Here is a 16,220-nt window from a genome sequence, read left to right on the forward strand (position 1 = left end):
CAAAAAAAGAAAAGAAAATAATTATGTATTTTTGGACAATATTATAAAGGATGATGTTCTAATGGTCTATCATTGTATACAACAACATAAATAAAAAATACCACAAACTATAGTGAATGTTAATTGGTCAAATAAGGTTGAGTAGATCTCCTAAAAGATTCTCTCCCATTTTGTACTCTATTTTATTAATATATGTTGGTAAACTAGAAGGATATGATGAAGTTATATAGGCTGATACAAATATTTAGTGGAAGTTTGCAATGAAAATAGAAATCGACTCATTGCTAAAAGTAAGTCTTGAGCATTGTACAAGTTGGTTGTGGGTAAAAGTGAGTTACTTGAAATAAATGGGTTTATAGGTTGAAAGAGGATGATGGAGGTAAGAAAAGAGTTAAATCCAAGTTAGTTGTGAAAGGATTTTCACGGAAAAAGGGCATTGATTTTAATGAGATTTTTTTTTCTAGTAGTTGAAATGTCCTCTATTCATACTCTTTTAAGTATTGTGGCTATTGAAGATTTGCATATGAAATAACTTGATGTTAAAATAGCTTTTCTCCATGGTGATTTGGAAGAATAAATATATATGGAACAACCACAAGGATTTGAGATCAAAGGTTAGGAGAATTTATTGTGCTAATTGAAGAGAAGTTTATATGGTTTCAAGAAAGCACCTCGACAATGGTATATTAAATTTAACAATTTTATGATTAATCATGGATATAGGTATTGTCATTATGACCATTGTATTTATTTTAATAGGTTGAATGATGATAGCTACATTATTTTATATTTATATATTGATGATATGTTCATGGTGGGGTATAACATGGATTGCATTAAGGGGTTGAAACAATATTTAGCAAATTCCTTTATGATGAAGGATTTAGGGGCAGCCAAACATATCCTTGGTACAAAAATATGTAGAGATGAAAAGATCAATAAATTGAATCTCTCAAGTTGATTATGCTAAAAAGGTGTTGTGGAGATTTTATATGGAGAATGTCAAGGTTGTTATCACATCTTTGCCTAGTTACTCAAAATGACTAAAGAGATGTGGTCAAAGAAACAAGAAGATGAGGATAAAATGTACGAGGTGTGTTATTCTTCAATAGTAGGTAGTTAAATATATGTCATGATATGCATTAGAAAAAATATTTCACATATTGTGGGAGTCGTTAGTAGGTATATGAATTATCTTAGAAATTAGCATTGGAATGTAGTGAGATGGATTCTCAGATACTTGAGAGGAACATCCACAAAATGTTAACATTTTGGGGGTTCTAATACTAATTTACAAAGCTATGTTTACATAGATTTGGTAGGGGCTTTAGATACTAGATAGAGTATTATCAGATATGTGTTTACTATTGTTGGGATAACAATGAGTTGGATTTATCAGTTACAAAAGGTGAATGCTTTTTCCACTACATAGGTGGAGTATGTTGTTACTATAGAGATAGCCAAGGAGATGATATGGCTACAATATTTCACAGAAGAGTTGGGATGCTCACATACTAGAAATTATATGTATATAGATAATCAAAGTGTCATTAATCTTGCCAAGAGTTTTTCTTTACATTCAAAGAAAAAAAACACATATAGTTGCAATACCATTTCATTTGGTTTATTTAGGATAATGGAAAATTAAAGATGGAAAAGATATATGTAGATAAACATCCATTACATATATTTACCAAGATGGTGCCATGATAGAAGATGAACTCGTCTTCATCTTTGGTTGGTCTTATAGACTGAACATAATAAAAGAATAATAGACTCTAAGGTACATCAATCTAGTGAGAGCTTCACTAGTAGCAATGTTGATACAAGAATGATCTTCAAGTGGGAGTTGGTTTAGTGTGGAGGTTGATCAGTTGCCAAGTGAGAGATTGTTGATTTGTGGTGATTGATCAAGTAAGTACTATACACTTTCCATAAGGCATGGGGTTTAGAATTTTTTATTTTTTTTTTAAATTTTAAAATTTAAAATTGGTTAACATGTCAAGCATGTTTAGGGTTAACTTGTTAAGCTGGCATAAGTCATGAAATATTGGCTTAGGGTTAGGATTTTCTAAAGTGAATATATAGCTTCTTACAATGGTATTGATTCGAGAAAGAGAATAGAGATTTTAATAGGTTGAAGTTATTGTATAATACTATTGGACTCTATGTTTGGTGGATGTAGCGTAGGATTGGGTGAATGTGTTAATTCTATCTTCTATCCATCTATGTTTGTTTTATTCCTTTTTGTTATTGGTTATATTTGCATGTAACTTCTGTTTTATGTCAAATTAAACTTAACACATAGATAGGTTGTAATTATTGTTCAACTATGGGAAACTCATGCTCAAGATCCATCCTTGAGAGATGCCTAATTGGGAAGCCTCTTGATATAACAAATTTGGCTTCTTTTTTTTGGTTTAACCTTGTCAATTGCCCTTTCAACCATAATCACACTTATTTGAAATATTAGGCTCTAAAGAGTCATGAGAATGGCTAACTATATGGTCTGCCTAATGTGGCTAATTTCAAACCTATTTCACCAAAAAATATCAAATCAGCATCAAGATTAGAACAAAAATCATCAATAATATCTTAGGAAACAGTCAAAGTATGATTTTTTTTTTCTTTCATATTTTTGTCTATGATATCCTCATGACTACTATCAACTTCAATATTTTTAAAGACATAATCTTGTTCATTACATCATCCTATCTAATCCTCTTGATCTACCTCAATAGGAATTATATCCATTTTAGTTTTAAAACTTTCTACTATGATGTTGTACTCATTTATCTATTCTATGACTAGTATCATGTCTAGTTGATCTTCAAGTTCTTATTGATTAAAACTTATCAAATCTGCTAGTTTGCATATACTTTCCTCATTACCACTAACAAATAAGGAGATTTCAACCATTTTATCCATTTGAACATGATTTCCAATTATCACCTCCCCAATAACATTTTTCCAATCTTGATTTAGATTTTTTAGGAAATATGAGGGGTATCTAATTTGGTAATAAATACTTCCATGTCATCCCCAAATAGTTCCTCTTCATCATCTTTTTCAATTTTACATGAATGGGGATTTTTACATATCTTATTGTAGCTATCTTGAATAATCAGAATAGTAGGATCGTTAACTTCCACTTGTTATTCTATGAATGGTATGGCTATAATATGAATCTCAATATCTTCTTCAATCTTAATCTCATCTTCTTCCTCACTCACAAAACCTAGAAGTTCTTGTAATAAATCTTATTATCTATCTCAACTCTTGTGGAATAGAAACAAAGTCAATAAAAATTTGAAAATTACACTGTCGAACCTCCTCTACACTCTAGAAAAGAACATCAAGAACTAGCTAAACTTCTAGAACGAGTTTCATATATAAAAATATTTTCTAAAGTAAAGTCTCTTCTTCTTAATTAGGCTTCATGAACTATGGACAATTTAAATTTTGATTCTCTTAAGGGGATTTTTCATGAAACTCATAATTTTGAACTTAGAAATCTATTTTTTAGCGAGTTTTAGCTTTATTTTACTTTTATGAACAACAATCAACTTTTCAAAAATCTCTTCAAATTATTTCTTTTGTACTTAATATTCCTACTTAATAAAAATCTCTGGCATTAAAGGAGATTGAACCTTCTTTTGAGTAGTTGTAATCTTCTATATTGGCTTCTCATTAGGAGTTATAATGTAGTTTTCCTCTTTATGCAAATTTGAAATACCATTATCCACTTGCGCTTTATTTAACTTATTATGTGAGGCAACAACCTCATGATTATCATTTTTTGATCATGTACCTCTTTTTCATAGAATTCCTCATTTTCTCTAAACTCTCTTTGAAAATCTTCCTCATACTTTTGCTTTTCTACCTCATACTATTGTTCTTTTCTACGAGTAAGCTCATCATATTGTCTTCTTTCTTCAGCCAACTTTTTTCCAAAAAGTTTACTCATTTTATCATAAATTTCTTTCATTTTTTTTAATTGAATATGGGTATGATGATTGAACTCATCCTTCCTATGAAGATAAGCTTGATAATAACACTCCTCTAGATGTGCATATACTTCATATTGTCTATTAAGTTCATCTATCCAATTGATGAAATTTTGTAGCATGTCTTTTTAAACTATGATGTTGTTTTTAAATCTCTTTAAACTCTTTTTTTTCACATTGAATCTCGGATCCTGAGGTTGATAACTACCTTGATTATTTTGATAACTATTGTTGTAGGAGTAAAACCAATAATCTTACTGTGTGTATATGATTGAAAGGGATCTTGGTGCATATTTTTCTCATAATACTAAGATGATACACTAAATGTCCATTATAATTTGACATCCCTATTCATAAACTATGTTGGAAAATTATATTTGATACATACCCTTATTTGATATGTTTAAAGCCAACTGATTCTTCTTTGTAGAGCATCTACGTGTTTGTATGGATCCTGCCTCTAAAGGTTGTAATGCTAATCTTCACACTTGAAAACCAATAATTATGTGGAAAAAATTGGACAACAATAGTTCAAAATGTACCACTGCGTGTGCTAAAAATTCTTATTAATTAGGATTGTGCCTATACCTTGATGAGGGAATCTAACTACCCTATTGGAACATTGAAACACTCTCGAGTTGTGGCTAATCCTACGGTGAATAAATATCTAGGATTGAAAGGTCAGTTCCTTGATAATGCTTCACCTAAAACTAAAATAATATGGGAAAAGGGATATATAGACATGTGTCAAAATGAAACTTATGCCTAGATGAGGTGATGCACCAATCAATGAATTGAAACTTTAAAACTTCACCCAAAAACTGCCAAAATACTATCGACTCATAATACCCATACAATCATGCATCACAAAATTAATTCTAATACAAAGACCTTTAATCTATTGCTTTGAAAAGAAAAGTAATTCTTTACCAATTTTGGCAAATATACGAAGGACACAAACATAGACCTACAATCACATGTACCAAGTTTTTGCATGCACAATAAAGGAATAAAACCTGAATAAAGGAAAATACAACAAAAAAAACATAATTCACAATACTAAATTATAAGTCAATGAGAAGGAATTGATGTTTTTATATAACAAATGATAAAAAATCATTGATGCAAAGTGTTCCCACAACTAGCCACAAATTTTCCAATGTGCCAAAAAGATGGTAAATAAAGAAGTGTCCTTACTAATGAGGTGAATATACAATATATAGATTTAAAAAAACCTAACTCAGATAGAACAAGGAATGCATTGAAAGAAAGAAAGAAACTACACCAAACTAAAAAACAACTCCATAAAAACTCTCGACCAACTAATGTGCAATTAATAGCCTACTAAAACCATCAAAAAATTTCTAAAAATAATGAAGTCAAATGCATAAGTCAAACTAAAAAATGTAGGAGTTTAATTGATAGTAGCATGTATTTAACTACTCAAAAAGGCCCCCAAACTGATGTAGAAGTCAAAGTTAGCCTTAGCCGCCTCTAATCTCACCAAAAATAGCACTAAATTGGCCCACAACTACCAAAGAAAAAGAAGACTCCTACTCTAATAATAATAGATCTTCAAGTGCATATAAAGAAACTCGCCTCCAAGCCAAAATTTAGGACTTATAAAATATTTGTATCTCTTCAACATTTATTCAATATTTAACACTATGTTTTGTTAAAAAAATGATCATAATATCTAAATTTGATTTTAATATAGTTAAATTACTTTAGTGAATATTGAAATTTAATTAATATTGAATATATAAAAAAGAAAAAAATAATTAATCTTTGTATTTTATCTATTTTATTTTATTTACATTTTTATATTAAATAGATACTAAAAATATCTATTAAATATATTTTGGTGTATGAAATACATTATGGAGATATAAACAAATAATAGTAATGTAATTTTGGTTAATAATGTTTACTAACATAAGTGAGGAAAATACAAAACAAATTAGCACTTGTAATGAAATCATAATGCATAAAGTTTTTGAAGTACACATGGAAAAATAGTGATTAAATCCTATTCATTTTGAAGTGTGCAAATTTTTGGACAATACTCTAGTGTAGCTAGGGTTTGATAGTGGATGATCTCCAAAAAAATATTTCCTCCTCTACAAGTTCACCTGATGAATTCCCTAAGTCACCTCATTTTTTACTCTATTAGACTCACACATATAGTAAAGCCCTTCTAGAAATATTGGCTTCCCTCTTGTTCAACTTAGAGAATACCTAGTTTCCAATTAATTTTCTATGACTTCAAAACTAAGGTCCTTGTATCTCTCAAAAGCCATTTCTCGTGTATTTCCTTGGCATGGTTCTGGAGTATTCGATTATTTTATTTTTATTTTCTTCAGAATGAGGATTTTTATCTCCTATTTATGATATAGATTTGTAATGATATGTTATTGCTCTATAGAAACCTTATGGGTGATGACAAAATTTTGGGCTTTCTATGTTAGACATTTCATGTTCTTTGAGTGTTCTCTATCAACTTATGTCTTTTCATTTGCATTTTACTTTGTATACCACTTGTTGAGATATGGAGTTTTGTAAAATTTTATCTTAAATTTGTATATGCTTATGGGTTTTCTACCATTTCTGGGAAAATTATTTGTAAGTGTTGTTGTGAGGAGGATTTCAACTTTATCTATATCTTTGTTACAATTCATAGCCCAACTATAAAAGAAGATTCGTAAAGTGAAAATATTTCATTTTGTAAACTTTTTGCTCTCTTTTCAAAAAACCTTACCTCAGAGGATTTTCATTGAAATTATTAACAAGATCAAATAAACACATTTTTTTTTCTTACAATTATAGTTGCTCATCTATTTGGTGTCATAACTAGGTTGCTAGTGCATAGGGATTATTATAAATATTTAGAATAACTGAGAGGGGGGTGGGGAGAGGGGGTGAATTAGTTATTCAAGGCCCTTAAGTACCATTTGAACATTTAAACAATAAAACACTTATTGTTTTGCTTGTCTTCATGTTTCTCAATCTCTATTGTTACTCAGTCTCTACTATAAACAAAAATTATTTTTTCAAATATAGCATGCTTTGTTGAATATAAAATGTAAAACATATAAAGCATTCAATACAGATTTGATACTAGGATTTTTATGTGGAAACCTAATCTAGAAAAAACCACCAACAACATGTCACCACTTTTTCAATCTTTCGAAGTGAGCTCTGTTAGGAGCCAACCCGGTTAAAGGTTACAATACACACCATTAAATGTGACCTAATTAGAGGGTTTAATCACCCTATTAGGAGTGGCTTTGCCAGAGGAATTTGATCATTCCATTTAGAATATCACCTTGTGAAAGGATTTACATAGACTGTTAAGTCCTTCAAATGACTATTAGCTCAACCTCTATTAAAATGATTTCAATACAAACTATTTACAATGATTAGAAAGAAAATAATAGGTTTTTATTTGTGTGATTACAACTCACTTTTCAAGTTTAGATTTAAGTTTAGTTTAGGTATTGATTCACTGCTAATCTCTCCACTACCATCTCTATTCTTGATTCACTTGGAAACCCTTCAAGAAATAAATCTTTCCCCTTCAACAACACTTAATCCTTCTTACTCAAATTTCACTTATCACTATCAACAACATCTATGTAAGAAATCTCCTTTATCTTGGCATTCACTCTCACACTTGTGCATCTCTGATCCACCTTACCTGCATGTCTCTCTTTACATATGCACTTGCAAACACACTTGATTTGGCTATGTACCTCTTTAAATAGACAATTCTTGTTTCACCAATTTCTACGATCACCATAGATCATAGGATTTACAATCAAGTTCAATCATGATTCATTATATATGTCCATCTTCTTGATCTTCTCCTAGAAAATTCTTTGGAATTTGTTTGTTAGGTCTTTACCTAATCCTTATCTTGATTTTAATGATCCAACTCATCAATCTTATTTTCAACACAATTTACATCTCCCAAGAAATCAATTAAGTTATTTGTGAATCATGATTTCCTTGAATTCATCTTCAACAATGTTACTTAGAAATTACTAAGTTCTGACACTGTGTCATCACTTAACACTTGGGTGTTGTAAAACTTCTAGCTTGACATTGACTATCTTACTTAGTCGATACTGATGCTTGATCAACACTAGATTTTCTTGGCACTAACTGTGGCTTGATTGACACTAGCATCACTCAATGTTCCTTTTCCTTTTACTCTATTTTTTGGCTTGGCTTAACTTTCTTGACATAAACAATCACTTTTCTTTATCAAAGTCTATCTAATCAAATGTCTATTATAGCTTCCTTTTCATAAATCAACCTTTCCTCTAAGTGCTATTGTTATGATAAATTCCTCAAATACTCTTCACCAATCAAATAGATATGATATTTAGATTAGGTAGCAATATGTATTATCAATATATTTGAAATCAATGAAAAAACAACAATTTTTCCAATTGCAAGTTTCCAACAATCTCCCTCTTTGGCATTGATGGGAACATCTCCCACTTAGTTACCAAACAATCCAAAAAGATTTCTCCCTTTGAGATAATAGTTTCTTTTTTGTATCCATATTCTCCCTCTTTGATATAACTCTCTTCTTTGTCTAACTCTTTCTCTTTTACTTATATCTCCCTCTTTTGTTTATCTCTCCCTCTTTGACAATAATACCAAAGATACTTTTAACTTCCTTACCTTCAATATCTTCATACATCTGAATTATGTAGATTTTGCATGTCTAGCTAATTTTTGTCATTTATTTATGATTGATCCATTATGATGTACTTGATTATCTACCCTAGGCATTTCCCAAAGTAGAGTTGTATTGCATCAATGTGTAAGATATTCTAATTAGCACATTTGATGCAATGCACCTTGCCTCCCTAAGTAGCTTTGGTTAAGGAATCACCCCTAATTTACCTCTAAGATATTCATAAGCATCTTTAGGTAATGGTTTTTTGAATATGTTAGCAATTTTTTCTTTTTTATTCACATATTCTAACTTCATTTCTCTATCTTGTATTAGTTACCTCAAATAGTGATACTTGATAGCAATGTACTTTGTCTTAGTGTACATCATTGGATTCTTTGAAATGTTAATAGCACTTATGTTATCACAATAGATAACCACTAGATATATAATCTCTACTTTTATACCTTTCAATAATTGCTTGATCCACATAATGTTTGAATAGTTCACTGTAGCTGCCACATACTCAACTTTAGTTGTTGATTGGGAAATACAATTATGTTTCTTTCTTTTCCATGACACCAATCTATTTCCTAGAAAGAATGCAAATCCACTAATGCTTTTTTAAATCATCAATATTTCTTGCCCAATATGAGTCAGTGAATACCTTTAGTTTAAACTTATTACTTCTTTTGTGATATAATCCATAGTCTTTTTTACCTTTCAGATATCTCAATATCCTTTTTACAGCCATCATGTGATTCTCTTTAGAATTTCCTAAAAATTTAGCAACTATCCCAACTGCTAATGCAATATTTGGTCTACTATGAACAATATATTATAATTTTCCAATCATGGATCTATATAAAGTATGGTTCACATCAGCAGATTTATCATTCTTAGATAGCTTAATGTCTTGTTGACATAGGTGTACTCACTGGTCTTGAATATTATATTCTAATAGTCTTTAGTATCTCCTTGATATATTTGCATTGTGTAATGAAAATACCAAACTTCATTTGACATACTTGCAATCCAACAAAGAATTTGATCTCACCAAACATAGACATTTCAAATTCTTTCTTCTTTTCATCAACAAATGATTTGCATAATACTTCTCTTCCTCCAAATATAATACCATCAACAAATATTTTAGATAATAGTGCTTCATTGTTCTTACCATTCTTCAAGTATAGATTATTGTTATCATTTATCCTTTCAACACCAATCTTTACCAAATAGTTATGTAATCTTTCATTTATACCATGCTCTTGGGGATTGTTTCAGTCCATAAAGGTCTTTGTTCAGTTTACATACCATATTCTTCTTGTTTGGATCTAAAATCCTTCAAGTTGATCAATGTATACTTCTTCCTCTAGTATATATCATTTAAAAATGCAGATTTGACATCCATCCAATAGACCTTAAAATTTTTGCAGGTTGAATATACAAGCAGAGTTTTGACTCCTTCAAGTCCTGCCACATGAGAAATTTTTTCTCCATAATAAAATCTATCTTGAGCATAACCCTTACATATCAGTCTTTATTTTTTTCTTGTTACTTCACCATTCTCATTGATTTCATTTCTAAAAACCCACTTTGTCCCAATGAAATTTTTGTCTTTAGGTCTTGGCACTAAAGTCCAAGTATTGTTCTTCTCAATCTGGTCAATTTCCTCATTCATTGCTTGAATTGAATCTTCATTGTCTAAAGCATCATTTATTATTTTGGTCTCAAATTCACAAAGTAAACATGTGTCATCTTTGAGTTTGTTTCTTGTCATAACACTTGATTCAACATTACCAATGATTTTTTCAAGTTTGTGATATCTTCTCACATATTTTTCTAGCACAAGTAGTTTCCTTCTTTGATCTTCTACAAGTTCATCTTGAAAATTAATCTCAAGCTCATTTTCTCTTTCTTGTTCAGGTTTTGGTTCAGCTTTTGCATGCTCAACATTTGCAATCTGATGGTTGACATTCATTGTCTATGACTCGACATCTTCGGTCTATTTCTTGGCACCCACTCTCTACTGCTCAACAATTTGCTGCTTTGCAACATTTCTTATTTTTTGAGAGACTGTTGTACACTCAAAAGTGTCCCACTCTAAACCCTTCTATCCAAATGATTCCATGATTTTGGAATGCTTGGATGCTGGCTTAGAGCTCCCTATCCATGGAGTGAAAGAGAGTGTATTTAAAATTCAAGGGCTCTTAGCTGAGCCTTAGGAATGCTCTTTTTGCTAGTAAACCATGCAATGGGAGGTTCTAAAGACAAGATGCAAGAATGCAAATGTCCCAAGGAGTTCCTCAAGGATGCAATACAAATATGGAAGCTAAGCTAAGATGAGAATGCAAAATGTAGCTATGCTAAGCATGTATTAGAGTGTTACAATCCAACTATTAGACTATATGATTTAAGCTAAATGTAAAAATGAAAGCTAAGCTAAGCTAGAATGCCATGGATGAGAGAATGTAGACAAGAAAGAGAAGTTCTCCACAAACTTCCAAAGAAACCTATTAGAAAACCTATAGCATAACAATATTCGAATGAGGGTGGTTTGAGGGGGAAAGCTCTCTCCCTTTTAAAGTTGTACAGATGGTAGAGATCAAGATGAAGATGGTGGATGATCAACAATGGAATTTGAAAAGAGGAGTGATCCATGTGCACACACAAGTCAACCAATAGAATATAAGTTGATTTGTCATATAAGACCAAAGTCAGAAAGCCTTTTCTTTTAATTGTAAAATAGAAAAAGGACTTTATGTGTGTACTTTAAGTGGGTTAGAAAAATGGGATCTTTTATTTAATCAAAAGGTGACATGTTCTTTTAATCAAATAATGAACTTAGGATAGCATAGTCAAACTATAGGTTATAATCAAATAAATTGATTATTAGCAATTTGGTCTAGATAAATGATTAAATTAATTTAGCCAAAATGTTGAAAAGGGGGCTAATAGTCTAGATGACCATTTTTAGGTGATTACAACTGCAACTTGGTTTGCTTGTTCATTAGGAGTTCTTAGAGAATCATCATCCACATAGATGAATCTACTATGGCCTGCAAGTTCTTCTTTACATACAATGTCACTTCTTTTTGCAAACTCATCAATTTTCACATTTTCACTTTCCATAACATTTTTAGAGTTAGAGTTCAAACACTTATAAGATTTGATCTTAGTGAAACATCCTAGGAATATGCCTTCCTCACTCTTTGCATCAAGTTTTTCATTCCTACTATCTCTAAGTTTATAACATCTACTTCCAAATATTTTGAAGTATTTCACATTAAGAGCATATCCATACCATAGTTCAAAAGGTGTAGCATTTGTACCTTTCTTGACTTGTACTCTATTCAGGGTATAGACAATAGTACTAAAATCTTCTCTCCAATATTTCTTTGATACACTCTTCTCCATCATTAATTTCCTTGCACAGTCCATTATTGATCTATTTATTCTTTCAACAATTACATTCTTAGGAGGGGTCCTTGGTGCTAACATATATATTTAAATTCCTTTGTCATTGCAGAATGCATTAAACTCATTGGAAATGAATTCACTACCTCTAGTAGATATCAAGCACTTTAGACCCTTCCCTATTTCTTTTTCAACTCTGGCTAAATACCACTTGAATAACTAAAAAGTATTAGATTTAGCTTTAAGAAACATCATAGTCATCATCCTAAAGTAATCATCAAAAAATAGAATGAAATACTTATCTCCATAGTAACTTTGAACATCAATGGGTCCACATAGATCAGTATGAACTAGTTCCAAAATATCATTAGAAGTGTATGTTTTTCTCTTAAAACTAGACTTGGTCATTTTTTCCAATTGACATTGTTTACACATGGAATTTTTAGGCTTCTTTAGTTTAGGCAACTTGGTTTTCTTGTTCATTAGGGGTTCTTGAAGCATCATCATCCACATAGATGAGTGTACTATAATCTTCAAGTTCTTCTTTGCATGCAGTGTTACTTCTTTATGTAAACTTATCAATTTTCACATTTGTATTTTTCACAACTTTTTTAGTGTTAGAGTTCAAACACTTATAGCTTTTCTCTTAGTAATAATAGATTTGAAATAAATAAGAAATTAAAATCCACATGCAAGAGAATAGAAAACATACCCACAAAAATTGTGAGATGAGATATACTCTGGGAAAAAACCCAGCCTCCAAAAGCATCCATCTTCATGCATTATTCAACAAAAATATCATTGCAATACAACCAAAAAGCCTTCAAAGCCATAGCCACTACCAAGAAATCCATGTGTATAAGCATGAATCAACACATCCCATGCCATGTGATGAGTCAAGTTTTTGGGATGTTTTGTTTATAATTTTTGAAGTACAGACTTGAATATCTTATAGTTTTTCATAAACATGATACAATATTTTATGTTTATAAGTGTTAACTATATATATTTGATGCTTATGGAACTTAAAAGATAATACTGAATACACACACACACACACACACACACACACACACACACACACACACACACATATATATATATGTATGTATGTGTATATATACATGTATATATACATATGTATACATATGTATATGTATATATACATGTATGTATAGATACATGTATATCTACATATACATATATATGTGTATGTATATATAGATGTCTACATACATGTATATATACATATACATATATACATAAATGTATATATACATATATATACATATATATATTACATATATATATACATGTACATATATACATGTATATACATATATATATATATATATATGTATATATACATATATGTATATGTATATGTACATATACATATATGTATATATACACATATATATATATTATATATATGTATAGATATATATATATGTATATATATACATGTGTATATATATGTGTATATATACATATATATGTATATGTATATATATACATATATATATATGTATTTATGTGTATATATACATATATATATATATATATATATATATATATATATATATATATATATATATATATATATATATATATAATGTCATGGTAAATCTAGCATATTTCTTCTCTAGCTTTAATGGGTAGACCTCTTGTAATTGTGTGACAAGGCTACATGAAAATAGGAAAATTTATTATGATCTATGCTTTGGATTCGTATTTAGATTTTGTTGTGTTAACCTTTTGCAGGAAGAATAAGTCAAACAAGGAGCATGGACTAAAGGATGAGTGGGTCTTTCAAGGCAAGTGACTATTTTAGAGTTCATTTATAGCTCCACTCCTTCCATCACTTTGCGGTTGCTAATTTAGTTCAAGACAATTTAGTTGTTGAGAATTTCTATATTTTTGAAGCATTGAATGTAGTTTATCTTGTTGCAAAAACAATGTTGTCACTCTTTGATGCAGTGCAAGGCAGGAGAATCCCCAAAGGAGATGTCCTAGCCCCTAGCTATACAACCATGCAACAGAAAGATAATAACAAGAAGCAACAATGCAAGGACAAGGAGCAATAATGCAAGATCTGATACCAAATCATAATAATACATTCATAAAATATAACAGATTACATGCAATGTGCCGAGCTGTAAGGCCTTCCCGATTATGACCAAATACAAAGCAAGTAATAGTTCTTCAAGATCCCTCAAGATCCAATCCCAAACCCTGGCTACTAGCCCTTCGCAAAATTATCTCTTCCAAGCTCCTCTACTTCTCCTTGCTGAATGATCATGCCTAAAGACTTCCCTACAACCCCTACTTATACCAATCTAAGCCATAGGTCGACCTAGAACACAAATTAAATACAAATACATAAATTAAATGCCAAAGTTAGCCTCCTACAATAATTAAATTCCCAAAATCAATATCTTAGTGAAATTGCAATATCTCCTAGCTCTAGATGAATTAGAACTCGTGCTTCAAACTGTAGATAGAAATCTAGGCTCTCTTCAATTCCTAAAATTTTTATCCTCTAAAGCATTATAGAAAATTAGTTACACAACTTGAAAGAGGAACCAAATTTCTAGACCATGCCGAGCAGAAAAAGACCATGTCGAGTAACCAAGACCATGTTGAGCAACCAAGACCATGTCGAGCACTAGTATTCACCAAGCTCCATAACCATTAACCAAAATCCCTCTCAAACATGTAGGATTGCAAGCAAACTCAAGATGCTCCTGCATCAGACACCCCAAGTTTGAAAAGATGTTCTAGTAACTGGAAGAACATCTTTTGGGATTCAACACATAGATCCCAAACTGGTTCTTCACATACATATCTTCTAAGTCTTTAACTTGTACACTCTTTCCCTTGTTTTTCTTTTGCACATCCACCATAGGTGTTCCACAGGTCTGATTTCCATGCTGATCCCTGACTTTCTCAAAATTTGCCAATTCAACTCGATTACCAATACTCAGGTTCCTCCTACTAAGGTCTTTATTCTGCAAAGGAATCAGGGAAAAATTCCTACCACCTTTTTCAATTGTAAACACATTCTTGACACAATCATGCACAACCCTGCAATCATACTGCCAAGGTCTACCAAGCAACACATGACAACTGTTCATATCCACAATATCACACAACACTTGATCCTTATACTGCCCAATCTAGAAATCAACAAGGCATTGCTCCCTCACTTCCAAAGCATGCTCACTCTACAACCAGCCAATCTTATAAGGATAAGGATGCCTCATTCTCTTCAAACCAAGTTTTTGAACCATCTCTTTAGCAACAAGGTTATCAGTAGTACCACCATCCACAATCACTTTGCAAACTTTACCACCAAACTTATAATATGTTTTGAACAAACTAGTCCTCTGACAAGAATCCAATGTTCTCTCACCAACCAATACTTGTTGAGCCAACAAACTCTCTCCTTTCTCAGGTTGACTCTCCTGGACTTCAACCTCATTCACAACAGCAGCTGTCCTACCAATTGGACATTCAAAAGATCTATGCCCTTCTTGACAACACTTGAAATAATTACCTCTGAATCCACCTCCACCTGCCCTTCTTTTTTGTTCAACAGGTTTTGGTTCACCTTCTGCTTTTGGTTTAGCTTGTGCTGAACTATCCTGCTTCTCCTTCCCTCAAAAACCACCTTGATTCTTCCTCTTTAGCTTCTCCTCTGCTCTCAAAGCATACTGATAAGCATCCTCAACTGAAAAAATATTTAGCATACCAACCTCATCTTGAATATTGAATCTCAAACCATTAATGTACTGAGCTACCTTCTCTTTTGACAATTCTCTATGACCAGACCAAATAGTCAACTTGTAGAACTCCTCTGTATAATCCTTCATAGACATATCTTTCTACTTCAGATTCTACAATCTTTTAAACAACTCAAGTTCATAATCAGTAGGAATGAACTTAGTCTTCAACTTAGTCACCATTAACCTCCATCTAGTGATCTTCATTTCACCTTCCTCTTCTTTGTCTCTTTGTAGTTCCTTCCACCAAAGAGCAACATGTCCCTTCAACTTTTTTTGTGCCAACCTCACTCTAAGTGGATCCTCAATATCCTCAAGCTC

The sequence above is a fragment of the Cupressus sempervirens genome, chromosome 3 (genome assembly GCF_028749045.1).
Source record: "Cupressus sempervirens isolate cs-2001-9-10 chromosome 3, ASM2874904v1, whole genome shotgun sequence".
NCBI lineage: Eukaryota > Viridiplantae > Streptophyta > Pinopsida > Cupressales > Cupressaceae > Cupressus > Cupressus sempervirens.